The sequence below is a fragment of the Thamnophis elegans genome, chromosome 10, assembly GCF_009769535.1.
Source record: "Thamnophis elegans isolate rThaEle1 chromosome 10, rThaEle1.pri, whole genome shotgun sequence".
In the NCBI taxonomy this organism is placed as follows: Eukaryota; Metazoa; Chordata; class Lepidosauria; order Squamata; family Colubridae; genus Thamnophis; species Thamnophis elegans.
The window spans coordinates 28,395,167-28,408,306 of NC_045550.1; the positions used below are offsets into that span (position 1 = coordinate 28,395,167).

Consider the following 13,140-nt stretch of genomic DNA (forward strand, 5'->3'; position numbering starts at 1 on the left):
ACCTGTTACCTTTTCAGTAAAAAAGCAAATTGCCAAATGCTGTAATTATAAATTCTTTTTAAGCTAATGAAAAGCTTCCTTCTATAGACTTGATTCCTCACTGGCTTTATTGAGATAAACTAAGAATGAGCCATTTGGAAATGGAATAATATGCCATCCAACATGTGAGGACAAAATCAAGCTCTTTAACATCCATTAATTTGTATTTGTTACTTTGCTGATCTCAAATTGCAGTGATTCTCTTTTAGTTATAAAATGCAAATTAGATGTGTGGGTGCACTAATAAAAGGATTCAGAAATAATCCGAACAAGAATGTAATGACAGCATATCGAACAATGGAGCACTCATTTGTAATATTGTATTCCACTTGTAGTGTCATTTGTTATGAAAGAGGCATCAGTAGTTCCCGATTTTTTTAAAATAAAAAATAAATAAAACTGGTGAGTGGGTTACGAATATAAAGCATTGGTAATTTTTGAAATAGGCTGATAATGGGGCAATAACTTTAAAAAAGGTATTTTGATTTATAACACAGCCTATCTTGGTGTAAATTCCTATGATTAGATTTCTCTTTTAAAAGTCTGTGCTTTCATAAAAGAGTATGTTTTTTTCCCCTGAATCAACTATACATCTAGTTTTCTTCCAACATGTCATTGCAGTGGACATATTTTCGATACATTAGAAAAGGCGCCCCAGCAATCCAGCCTCTCCGTCAAACATTCCCCATCTTATGATTTTGAGTGAATTTATCATTCAACTCTTGCCCAGTAATAGATATATTTAGTTAACCACGATGGTTTTATGGTCTTACTTCAGCTTTCCTTTGCTTTACCAACCTGAAAAGGTAAGAAATGCAAGGATTGGTGTCAAAGCTACTTTTTCATCGTTGTCATAACTGCAAATGATCACTATGTGAGACAGTTGCTAAGCAAGGTCTACCTGTATTGGAAAAGCAGTCAAATATCATTATGTTTAATAGCTATATCTCCACTTTGCCTTCATCATTTATAGCCATGATGTCACAGGTGGCACGCGGAGCCATACCTGCTGGCACGCGAGCCATCAGCTCCAGTGTGCATGTGTACTCTGGCAAGCTGATTTTCAGCCTTCTGTAGGGCTGGAGGAGGCCGTTTTCACTCTCCCCAGGCTTCAGGAAAGCCTCTGGAGCCTGGGGAGGGTGAAAAACGGGCACAATGGGTGAAAGGCCTCCCCCGGCCCCCCAGAAGCCCCCCAGAAGCCAGAAACGGATTGTTTCCGAACTTCCTGTAGGCCCATTGGGCCCGTTTTTCACCCTCCCCAGACTCTGCAGGCTTTCCTGAAACCTGGGGAGGGTGAAAACGGCCTTCCACAGACCCCCAGAGGAAATACCAAGCTCAGCTTGGAGCGTGCAATGCAGCGCACATGGAGGGGACTGTGTGTGGGGGGGGTTGTGTGCGCATGGGCATGTGGGGGGGTTCCATTATGGGTGCTGGCATGCACACACGCTATTGCACTCGCTCACATTTTTGGCACCCAACATCAAAAAGGTTGATGAATGATTTCAAAATATGATGAATAAATAAAAAATAAATAGTATACCTTCCTTCTTTGCAGTCTTCACATGTCAATACAGTGGCTTTAGGTTCTCACCCAGACATTATTTCAATGGCTTGACAAAGCCTGATGACTAAACTCTTAAACAGCGCAAATAACACTTGGCATTGTGTTTGCATTCAAATGAATAAAAGAAACCTGTTGCTTTAAATCAGGCTTGCTGTGACTCTGGAGACAAAGTAAACAGTGTCTTGGTAAAACCTTGTTCCAAACACATAAGTCTGATGACAGGTGCTCTGACTGAAGGTCACTGCTGTTCTCCAAAAGGATTTTCCCAGTCCAGGCCTCAGAACTTCACTGTAAGCTCTTTAAATAACGAGTGAACAGAATTTGCAACTGTAGGTGAAAAGCTGTTGGTAGAAGATTTGAGCTGAAAGAGGAAACGGCTTAAACAGCAAAACTAGGTAAGTGAAAATGTTCTGTCTCTATTGTGGAGAAGTGAGAATGGAATCTCAGACAGCTAGGAAGGATACAAGTCTAGAAATTCAGTCTGTATCAGGGAAAAGAAGCCAGTTCAAGGTCTGAGATTTCCATGTTTTAATCGAGTTTTTCATCTTTTCAATATTTACTCTGTTTCGTTCCATTTTTCTCTTACCGTAGGACAGTGGTTCCCAAACTTGGCAACTTTAAGACTCTGTTGGCTGGAGAATTCTGGGAGTTGAAGTCCACAAGTCTTAAAGTTGCCAAGTTTGGGAACCACTGCCGTAGGATATTTGTTATAACAGAAAAGATGAAATGGTTGTGTGATGGTTTTTGATTGATGATGAAGGCAGCTCTCCATCTAGAATAGGGTTTCTCAATCTCAGCATTTTAAGTTGTGTATAATTGCAGTCCACATATGTTAAAGTTGAAGAGATTGAGAAGTATTGATCTGTCAGGTCTTTTAAAAAGATAACCCCCATTCCTATGGGATGATAAGAATAAAACGCACAAATACTTTCAAAATCATTTAATCAGAAGAGCGTTATTGCAAAAATGGCTCAAAATAAAAAAAAATCCACTATGTGAAAATCCCGAATTGGCTATCACCGACAGAAAGGACGATTCACCCAGATTTTATAGATTTGAAAAAAATGCTAAGATACAGAGACTTAATTGCTAGACAGGGAAATTTAAAAACAATTGAAGAATTGGCAAATCAGAACATGAAAGTTGACTGGCTAACGTACCTCCAAATCAAAACTAAATACAATAAAGATACTAAATTATATGACATCGAAACAGAACCACACGAATTGTATAAAATTATTCAAAGCCCAGATAGAAAGATGATAGGGAGAATATATAAATTCCTCCTGAAGTGGAAAATGGAAGAGGAAATTGTGAAAGAACAAATGATAAAATGGGCGCAGAACTTTGGCTATAATATTGAATTAGGCAAATGGGAAAATTTTGGGGGAACAAACTTAAAAATGACACTATCAGTTGCATACAAGGAAAACCAGTACAAAATGTTTTACAGATGGCACCTGGCACCAACAAGGTTAGCTAAAACCTTAACAAATACCTCCCCAAAATGTTGGAAATGCGAATCAATACATGGAACATATTACCATTTATGGTGGACCTGTGAGGAGGCTAAAAGATTTTGAAAAAGGATCAAAAATTGGCTGGAGGCAATAACAGGGGTTAAAATAGAAAGGAAAGCTGAAGGTTTTTTATTGGGAATAATGTCTGTGAAATACAAAAAAGAAATCCAGTATTTAATACTACATATAATTATGGTGGCAAGGATTGCCTTTGCCCAGAAATGGAAAAACAAATTAATTCCAAACGAAGATGAAATAATAAGAAAGGTTATGGATTGTGCTGACAAACTAACTAAAGAAATCCAGGGACAAGAAGAATCAGAATTCTACCCGATATTGAATAAATGGTATAGGTGGATGGAGGAAAGAAACAAGAATCAATGAAGGAATATAACAAAACTCAAAAAATAATAGTTATGAGTAAAATAAGAGGGTTAAGAATGGTGAAATCCAAATGAAATACAATAGAAGGGGAAATAATATAAGGTGAGCGGTATCAATTGATAATTGCTATTAGAAAGAACAGGAAGTTCCTGTTCGTATTGTATTGTGTAAATGTGGTGTACGTCTAGGTTTTGTGTGTGTGTATTTTACATGTTTGTTAATAAAAAATAAAAAAATAAAAAAGATACCCCCCCAAAAAAGTTTCCCCCTATTGCGGCTCTTTTGTTTGCTTAGACCCCCCCCCCGTTCTTAAATCACCTGGCAGGCTCTGACATCATTTATGAAATACCAAAATGAGCATTCTACTTTTTCAAAAGAGTCTGCAGTTTGCTTGTGTGTGTGTGTGTGTGTTTGTGTGTGTGTGTGCGTGCACGAGCGCGCAAGCGCGCAATCTGTGCGCATATGTGAAAGGAATAAAAGTTGATCCTTTGTTAGGCAGCATTTTAATGCCTGAGAGAGAAGACTGCATTTATGGAGTAAAAGTAATTTTTGAAATTGCGTGTAAGGCAATGGTAATGACAAATGTGATGGTTAACAGAAGAGCAAAAATGAAAATCTCTTAAATTTATAGTTTAATTGTGTATTTTCACTGAGCTTGGAATAACCACCCTGAATTCAACAATCCTGTAAGTCAGCATCTTACTTTGAGTAATCATGTATTCCTGTTATTAAAATATTATTCACTTTAAATTTGGTAGGTATGAATGTACACATATGTAAATATTGCTACATTACAGAGTTAACAGGTTGGGATAAAGGCATACCGAGAACTTACTGTTCTGACAACTCTATGAATAACTTCAGTCCACACCCATTAATGTTCACATAGTTAAATAATCCGAAGTAATGCATAAAGAAATGCACAACTAAAAAGGTGTCTAAAACAAAGTGAAATGTTAACAGTTGTATCCATCTGCACAAAATTAGTTGACAATATTCTGGACCAGAAGGCCTAGCTTATGATCACTCATGCTTGGTCACTTCCCAGTTGGACTATTACCACATTCTTCATATAGAGCTATCCTTGAAGACTATCCATATATTAATATGCAATAGCTAAAATGGGGTTGAACACCTCCTGGTTGGGCATCGGCCTTCTGGAATGCTGGAAAAAAACTAGCTCTTCCCCCCAAGCAGGGGGAAACAGTGGTTCAGGGACTATATATATTAATACATTGAAAAGCTTTGGTTGAGGCACCATGTTCTGCTTTTACTTTTTTTTTTTGAGGGGGAGAATTATTGTTGTTGAACATAGCAAAGTTGTGACAATGAAGATGGATGGCCATATAAATAAATATCCTATTAATTACAGTGTATATTATAAATGAAATTCACACAGAGCATTTAAAATAATCTGTTTTCCCTTGGAGCTCAGCCAACTCTGTATCTTCATGTTTACTAGAATGCTTTTGAAATGAACATGTCTAGACTTGCTTTTAAGAGACACAGTGACGCTATCGTGCAGAAACCTAAAGAAGCGGGTAACATTGCCAGCTCTTTCTCCTGTTTCTCACCCATACTTTTCCACCTTACACAGGAATGCTCATAACACATTGTAATGATGTCAACATGACAAAACATGCACATCATGCAAAAGCTGCAGTTTTGTACTTGCCTCACATCTGAAGCAAATGATGAAATAATGATATCATCATGCACATGTCATCATTTGCCCCTACCATGCCCTCCGCAGCTGCCCATGGTCTTACATATTTCTTTATGTTTGCAGCATCTTCTAATTCATCGCTATTTTGTCCTTCTCTCTCTTTCTCCTATATCTATTTCTGTCTGCCCGATCTCATCCATGCTTAATATTTGTGAGCCTAGTTCCCTGCTACAGGTCATCATAGGATAGTAAATCTTTTCAGATCCTACAATAAAACAACCTGCCTTGGAGGATGGGAACATCTCCTTGGAGGAATATGTTGGATGACTATCTGTCAGAGATATTGTAATAACATATTTCTCTTCTGCACAGAAGATTGAACTAATTTCCAGTATCCCTAGCAATCCCGCAACTCAATATTTTGAAGAGCAAGCATCCCTGTCCTTTCCAAATGGTAAGGTTCTGATCTCCATGCTTACAAGAGAGCAGTCCAAACAAGAGGACCTTTGTATATATTAAAAGGTTTCCACATGAGTTGGAGTTTGAGAGTTTAATTAAAGTTTTATTACATTACCTGGTAATGTGAAATAGTGTTCAGTTTCATAGAGTAGAGAGAGCAAAGCATTCAGTGTTATTCCTGATTTTAAAAAATTTTAATGGCTTAGAACCTTAGTTACAGAGGCTGTGACTCTTGTAGCATGTGTCAGACTGCTATAAGATCACTTGAGGAACTACTATTATGCAAACTTCAGGTGAATAATAAACTTCTGGTTTTTTCCTTGAAGACTTCCTGTTGAAAAATGCACCCTCTGGAGTTGATCCCAAGGATCAAGACCTACCTTCCTTCCTTCCTTCCTTCTTTCCTTCCTTCCTTCCTTCCTTCCCTCCCTCCCTCCCTCCCTCCCTCCCTCCCTCCTTCCTTCCTTCCTTCCTTCCTTCCTTCCTTCCTTCCTTCCTTCCTTCCTTCCTTCCTAATAAAAACTAAGGTGTTTCTCAGGGACTTTTTGCACAGTTTTCTATAAATAGCGTTATGCTGCTTTTACCAATGAGCCAAAGAATAATGAAATAAAAACAAGGCAGAATTCAGATATGAACTTTTTTGTGCTGAAGTTAGGCTCTATACATTTTGACTTTAAGAAAAATGTTAGTCTCATACTGACATATTTATTGTATTTATATAATAGAATAAGCTTTAGCAGATCTCTGATCTATAACTGGATAACACAGGAGGAATTGTTTGATGTAGGGAGGCAATCAGAAGAATATATTTAGTAAATGGAAAAGAAAGAAAATTTTTTATACTTTATTTCATATAAGGCCCAAAATGTTGCCCTGTTTGCTGCAACTAGCTCTCAAGTCTTAAGCAAAACATTATCCAAGTCCATCATGTTGTCCTGAAATATCATCTGCTGACTAGACAGGAAAGATGTATCACTTCATAGCCTGCAGCAGTGCCCTTCACCTAATGTAGAATAATATACCACATTTATTTCTTTGATATTGCTAAATCTATTTCATGTTGCCAATCAGGTATTTGTAGTAATTTAGAAGTAAACAAATTCACTTAAGATGATTCACTAATTATATATATATATATATATATATATATGTATGTATGTATGTATGTATGTGTGTATGTGTATGTGTATGTGTATGTGTATGTGTATGTGTATGTGTATGTGTATGTGTATATGTATATGTATATGTATATGTATATGTATATGTATGTATGTATGTATGTATATTTAAAGTCACAACCCCTGGTATGCCCCAATTATGGGATGAAGCTAACTGCTTCCATTCTCTGTCCATCGGCTCGTCACAAGAGACCATCCAGACAGAAAGCCCAATATTTTACTGTTGCCTTTTGTTACATTTGTGTAGTATTTTTGTTGATAAATATGGCTAGCTGATGAGAGCTAAATTGCTTGAAATAGATCTATACTAGTCTCCCTTTATTTATTTATCAGCACAAATACTACACACACACACACACACACACACATATATATACCATTATATATATATATATATATATATATATATATATATATATATATATATATATATATATATATATATATATATATATATATATATATAAAGTCACAACCCCTGGTATGCCCAAATATGGGAGGAAGGTCACACTTCCACTCTGTCTTTGGCTCGTCACAAGAGACCATTCAGACAGAAACCCAATATTTTTTTACTGTTGCCTTTTTGTTACATTTGTTATATTTATGCTGATAAATAAATAAAGGGAGACTAGTATAGATCTATTTCAAGCTATTTAGCTCTCATCAGCTAGCCATACCCATGTTGGGAATCGAACCTGTGCTCTATTGCCTCTTAGGCAGATGTGTTAACCATTGAGCTACAGAGCTCGACTCCTTATCAGCCAGCCAGGGTGAGAGGTATATATTTAAAGTCACAACCCCTGGTATGCCCAAATATGGGAGGAAGGTCACACTTCCACTCTCTGTCTTTGGCTCGTCACAAGAGACCATTCAGACAGAAACCCAATATTTTTTTACTGTTGCCTTTTTGTTACATTTGTTATATTTATGCTGATAAATAAATAAATAATATATATTTAAACATATACCTCTCACCCTGGCTGGCTGATAAGGAGTCGAGCTCTGTAGCTCAATGGTTAACACATCTGCCTAGAAGCAATAAGAGCACAGGTTCGATTCCAAGCATGGGTATGGCTAGCTGATGAGAGCTAAATAGCTTGAAATTGATCTATACTAGTCTCCCTTTATTTATTTATCAGCATAAATATAACAAATGTAACAAAAAGGCAACAGTAAAAAAATATTGGGTTTCTGTCTGGATGGTCTCTTGTGACGAGCCGAAGACAGAGAGTGGAAGTGTGACTTTCCTCCCATATTTGGGCATACCAGGGGTTGTGACTGTATATATATACATACATACATACATACATACATACATACATACATACATATATATATATATACACACACCATTCGAGAGAAGAAAACGTCTAAAGAAAACAAAATACATACACAAACGAAGCTAAACTAAACCTTCCTCAAACTTGGTTGCAGAAATGAAATCTCCAAATGTTTACACCAGGGACGTGCAGTCAGGGGAGGTAGAGCCTCACCACTGTCATCATGAAAAGAAAAAAAAATGTAAAAGGAAAAAGGCTGAGCTAGTTGCTGCCAGAGTCACAATGGATGACTCTGCTTAGTGCTTAACTGTTTAAAAAAGCCTCTAAAAAAGTGCCGTCTACAGGAGGAGGTGGGAGAACGATTTTATGATCACTTGAGCAGAGCTAAGCAAGGGTTAAAAGGTGAAAAATTCCTGACGTAATGAGGCATGTCGGTTCCACCACAAAAGCGCGTAGGACAAAATCGCGCTCGACAAAAGCGCGCTGTGACGTCATCACAGCGCGACGAAAAAGTTCGAAAAATGTAAAAATAAAGCGAAAACCTTACCCTAAGCCCCCCAAACCTAACCCTAAACCTAACCCTAAACCTAACTCTTAACCTAACCCTAAACCTAACCCTAAACCTAACCGTTAAAGTAACGAAAAACCTAACGCTAACCCTTAACCTAACCCTAACGCTAACGCTAACGCTCTAAAGCTAACCCTAACCCTTAACCTAACCCTAACCCTAAACCTAAACCTAACCCTTACCTTTATGTGAATCGGCTTGCTTTAATTTAATTTTTATTAATTTTTATTTGAATTTTTCGATCTTTTTCGTCGCGCTGTGATGACGTCAAAGGCGCGATTTTGTCGATCGCGCTTTTGCCGTCCGTGCTTTTGATGGGTCACGGGCATGTCGTTCTCCTGCCTCCTGTAGAGGGCGTTTTTTTAAAGGCTTTTTTAAACAGTTAAGCAGAATCATCCACACGATTACTCTGGCAGCAACTAGCTCAGCCTGATCTCAGCTCTTGCCTTTTTCCTTTTACATTTTTTTTTCTTTTCATGATGGCAGGCAAGAGCAGAGTTGAAATCCTCTCTGAAACAGCTGGAAAAGGTACATGTGTGGGTCGGAGGGAGGGGGAGGAATTCAAACTTCATCCTCAAGTGTAGATCCCTCCCCAAGTGTAGTTTGATTGCATGCAGAGCTACATTGCCTTCACACACACACACACACACACACACACACACACACGGATAAAAGTATATAAGCCCAGCTTCACTGATTACAAGTTTGAAAAGGCAACATGGCTCCACCTGCAATCAAAGGCTCGGATTGGAAGGCAGCAGGGGAGTGGAGGGGGTATGGCAGAGGAGCTGCTTTCAAGCTATTGGAAAATATATCCAATCCAACTTTTGTGTTTGTTTGAGATTGAGTGAGTGAGAGAGGGATCCAACTTCTCTGTGTGCATGTATCTGTTTGAGAGAGGGGGGAGGGAGGGAGGGAGGAAGGAGGGGGAGGGAGAAGAAAAAGAATGAAGGAAAACTTTTTCGCAAAGGAGAAAAACAAATGCTGTTGCTTTAAATCAGAACTGAGCATGCCTGGCTGTGGAATTCTGGGAGTTGAAGTCCACAAGTCTAAAAAAATTTGAAACCCCTGTGTCAGTGCCTCACCAGCCATAAACCTCACCGCACGTCACTGGTTTACACATAGTGATGCTGGCTGAGGAATTTTGAGAGTTAAATCTTGTGGGTATTTAAATGGGGTAGAATTTGCCTAGACTCTCTTTGAACACCAGAAATGTGCAGCAATGATGTGAGTGCATTGCTGTCTGCATGAGTCTTTGGCCCTGGTAAGATACAAATGCAGTCCCACAAAGCCCTGTAAAAATTAAGAATTAAGGAAGTTTGTTATTTATGTACTTTAAGTGCATTATATATATTTATATGCAGTCCAAGACAATTCCTCCTCACTGAATGTGACCCTGGCAAGCCAAAAGTTCCCCTCGAGTAGGAATGAGGAACTATGGCCCTTTTTACTATCTGTGAACTTTAACTCCCAGACCTATGCTGGCTCAGGAATTCTGGGAGTTGAAGTTCACAGATCGTAAAAGGGCCATAGTTCCCTACCCCTGCCCTAAAGGATACCATGAGAATGGTAGAAAGGACTTGGTCCTCACCAAACCATTGCTTGGGGAATAAGCTCAGTACATAACGTTGGTAGTATGCCAGGCTCTAGAAATACAGGAAAGGCACACAGGTCAAGATCAGCTGATATCAAAGTTACCAGATTCAGTAGAAAAAATATGTAAAATATATTTCTGTTATGATTCATTAATTGGCTTTTTAATCAATCACATTGCTAATCTCATAACTGCCTGAAAGAGTTAATGTGACTTGCTCAAGATCACTGAATGAGTAACACTGTGGAACTAAATAAGAGCCTAGAGTTCTATTGATTATGTTATTCTAGCTTATTCAGTATTGTAGTACAAATCACATCGCAAAAGATGGAAACTCCCAAAGGAATAAAATTATTTTAAAAATTATGGACTGAATTCTTATATTACAGATCCTGCATATAGCTCTAATGCTAATTAGCAGCAAATAGAGTTTTCTGTATCTCTTTATTATCTTCTAGTATTTTCCCAAAGTTTCCTACTGTTTATTGTGTCTCTAATTATATTTAACCAATGTGTCCACCTGCAGGAACTTGATATTGCTCATGCTATGAGATTGGTAATTGTATACACACCAATCCAAGTATGAATATGGCAGCCTTGAATGTTTGTAGAGCATTTGGAAAGAACAAAAAAACAGAAATTAGATGGGCAGTTTTAAGCTAACAGCACAGAGCAATTAGTTCCTTATTGTAAGTAAGAGGAAGGAACCTGAAATTGCTAGTGCATGTTTTATGCAACTGAAAATCTAGCTGTATTTTTTCCCCTGTCATCAGGGTGTGGACAGGGTGATAGGTAACATAACAATTCATACTTGGAATTCTTGTAGACATTTCCTGAAGTCCGGTCAGAATAAGCTGAAGAAAAAATATGCACAGGTGTAGCTTGAGGAATAAGGATGAATACAATTAAAATAATGACAAACGCTTTTAAAATTTGAAAACATACATATGGCCTGTCCCTTTTAGGAAATAATGCTATATTTATTGAACTATTAGACTGAAAAAAGATGTGAACATGAAAAAAGGGGGATAATTTTGCTTCTTATTTTAATGCAAACCTACTAAATTCATGCTTCCTAAATTAACAAGATAGAACGCTATCTTTTAGCATTTGCATTTCTCCAAATTATGTGAGGCAATTAATTGATCCAAGTATGAATACAAAAAAGCATAAAGTAGAAAAATTGTGTAAAATACAACTTCATAAATAATTAAGTATATGAAAATGGTTGTAAATAGATTATCTAAATTTTGTGCACTTTTAAATTTGTTATGATTTACTTTGAACATTTAGAAAAGAACGCTGCTATTAATAGGAACCAGCTTGGAATAGTCAAGAATAAATCCTTATCTCTTTATGCCAGAGTGATTAGTTCAATAGTCCAAGGAATGCTGAAGATGCATCGTACTTTGATCTCTATAAATTGTATGATAATGATATGACAACCTTATTTGACAAGATGGATAAGTATAAGCTAAATGGCATTGCAGTTCAGAGTATTTGCAACTGATTAAACATCTGTAATCAAAAATAGTTTATGCATGGTTTTGCAGCAGCTTGGGACAAAGTACTGAGAAGAAACCCCCAGGGCTCAATCCTTCATCCTGTGCGATTTAGCATTTTTAAAAAGAATTTATGGAATGAAGGAATGTAGGAATGTTTATCAGATTTCCAAGTGACAGCAAGCTATGGGAATATCTTAGAGGACAAAAATCATAATTCAAAATTACCTTAATATGCTTGAACATTAGCCAAACCAATAAGATGAGATCTGTGACAAGACTAAGGACATATATCTCAACAGGAAAAGCCTAATAAATTATAAGCTTGGGGAGATTTATTTTGGAGATGTGCGTGAAATCTACATGTACTATTTGTCAGGCACAAACAACCAGGTCCACGTGTAAAGGTTAAAAATTAATGATTTATTGCTTAAGTCTGTGTACAGGAGTCTTCTCAGACTAATAGTTTACACCAGTGGTGGGTTTCTGCCAGTTCGCACCGGCTCGGGAGAACCGGATGGTGAAATTTACCGATCCGGTGAGAGGAGGTTCGACCGGTGGACCCGGAAGTAGTTTCCGGAATGCCTGCCCTGGCCTTGTCGCTTGGTCGCTCACCCCTGCCCATCCGGAAGCAGCTCCATCGCTCGCTTCCCCCACCAGTCCGCCCTATCCTAGCCCAATTCGGTGTCAAGTCCCATACCTGGGAGTGGAGGTGGTGAACGGAGAAGCATGGAGAGGTTCAGCAGCACAATCCACCAGACAGCAGCTGCAAGCTCAGGAGTTTTCTCGTGGATTCCTCTCTGTCCTGCCTCCTCTGATCTCCCAAAGTTCTTTCCCCAGCGTGTGATAGCTTTCTACTGGATTCCCCTCTGCCCTGCCTCCTCCGATCTCCCAAAGTTCTTTCTCCAGAGTGTCATAGCTTTCTACTTGATTCCCCTCTGTCCTGCCTCCTCTGATCTCCCAAAGTTCTTTCTCCAGCATGTGAAAGCTTTCTACTGGATTCCCCTTTGTCCTGCCTCCTCCGATCTCCCAAAGTTCTTTCCCCAGCGTGTGATAGCTTTCTACTGGATTCCCCTCTGTCCTGCCTCCTCCAATCTCCCAAAGTTCTTTCCCCAGTGTGCAATAGCTTTCTACTGGATTCCCCTCTGTCCTGCCTTTTCAAATCTCCCAAACTTCTTTCCCCAACGTGTGATAGCTTTCTACTGGATTCCTCTCTGTCCTGCCTTCTCCGATCTCCCTAATTTCGGCCCTTTATCCTCCAGTTGTCTATTTTTGGAAGGTTTTCACTTCCCCCCCCCCCCGCTTCATAGGAGTCCCAAAAAAGTTTGCCACATGGCTTGGGTGGTGGTGGTCATGTGACTGAATGTACATGAGTGATGTCAAGTT

General features: G+C 38.5%; 1 protein-coding gene across 2 annotated transcripts in view; it reads left to right on the forward strand.

Annotated features, from left to right (window-relative positions):
• Window positions 1-1,810: 1,810 nt before the first annotated feature.
• The window catches only part of NGEF (neuronal guanine nucleotide exchange factor), a 71,171-nt gene continuing 59,841 nt past the window's right edge, over window positions 1,811-13,140 (forward strand). The window contains exon 1 of one of the 2 annotated variants that reach the window (XM_032225282.1): window positions 1,811-1,998. The gene's annotated coding sequence lies outside the window, so the exon portion shown is untranslated. The remainder of the gene's footprint in view (window positions 1,999-13,140) is intronic. The other variant, XM_032225283.1, reaches the window with a different exon arrangement.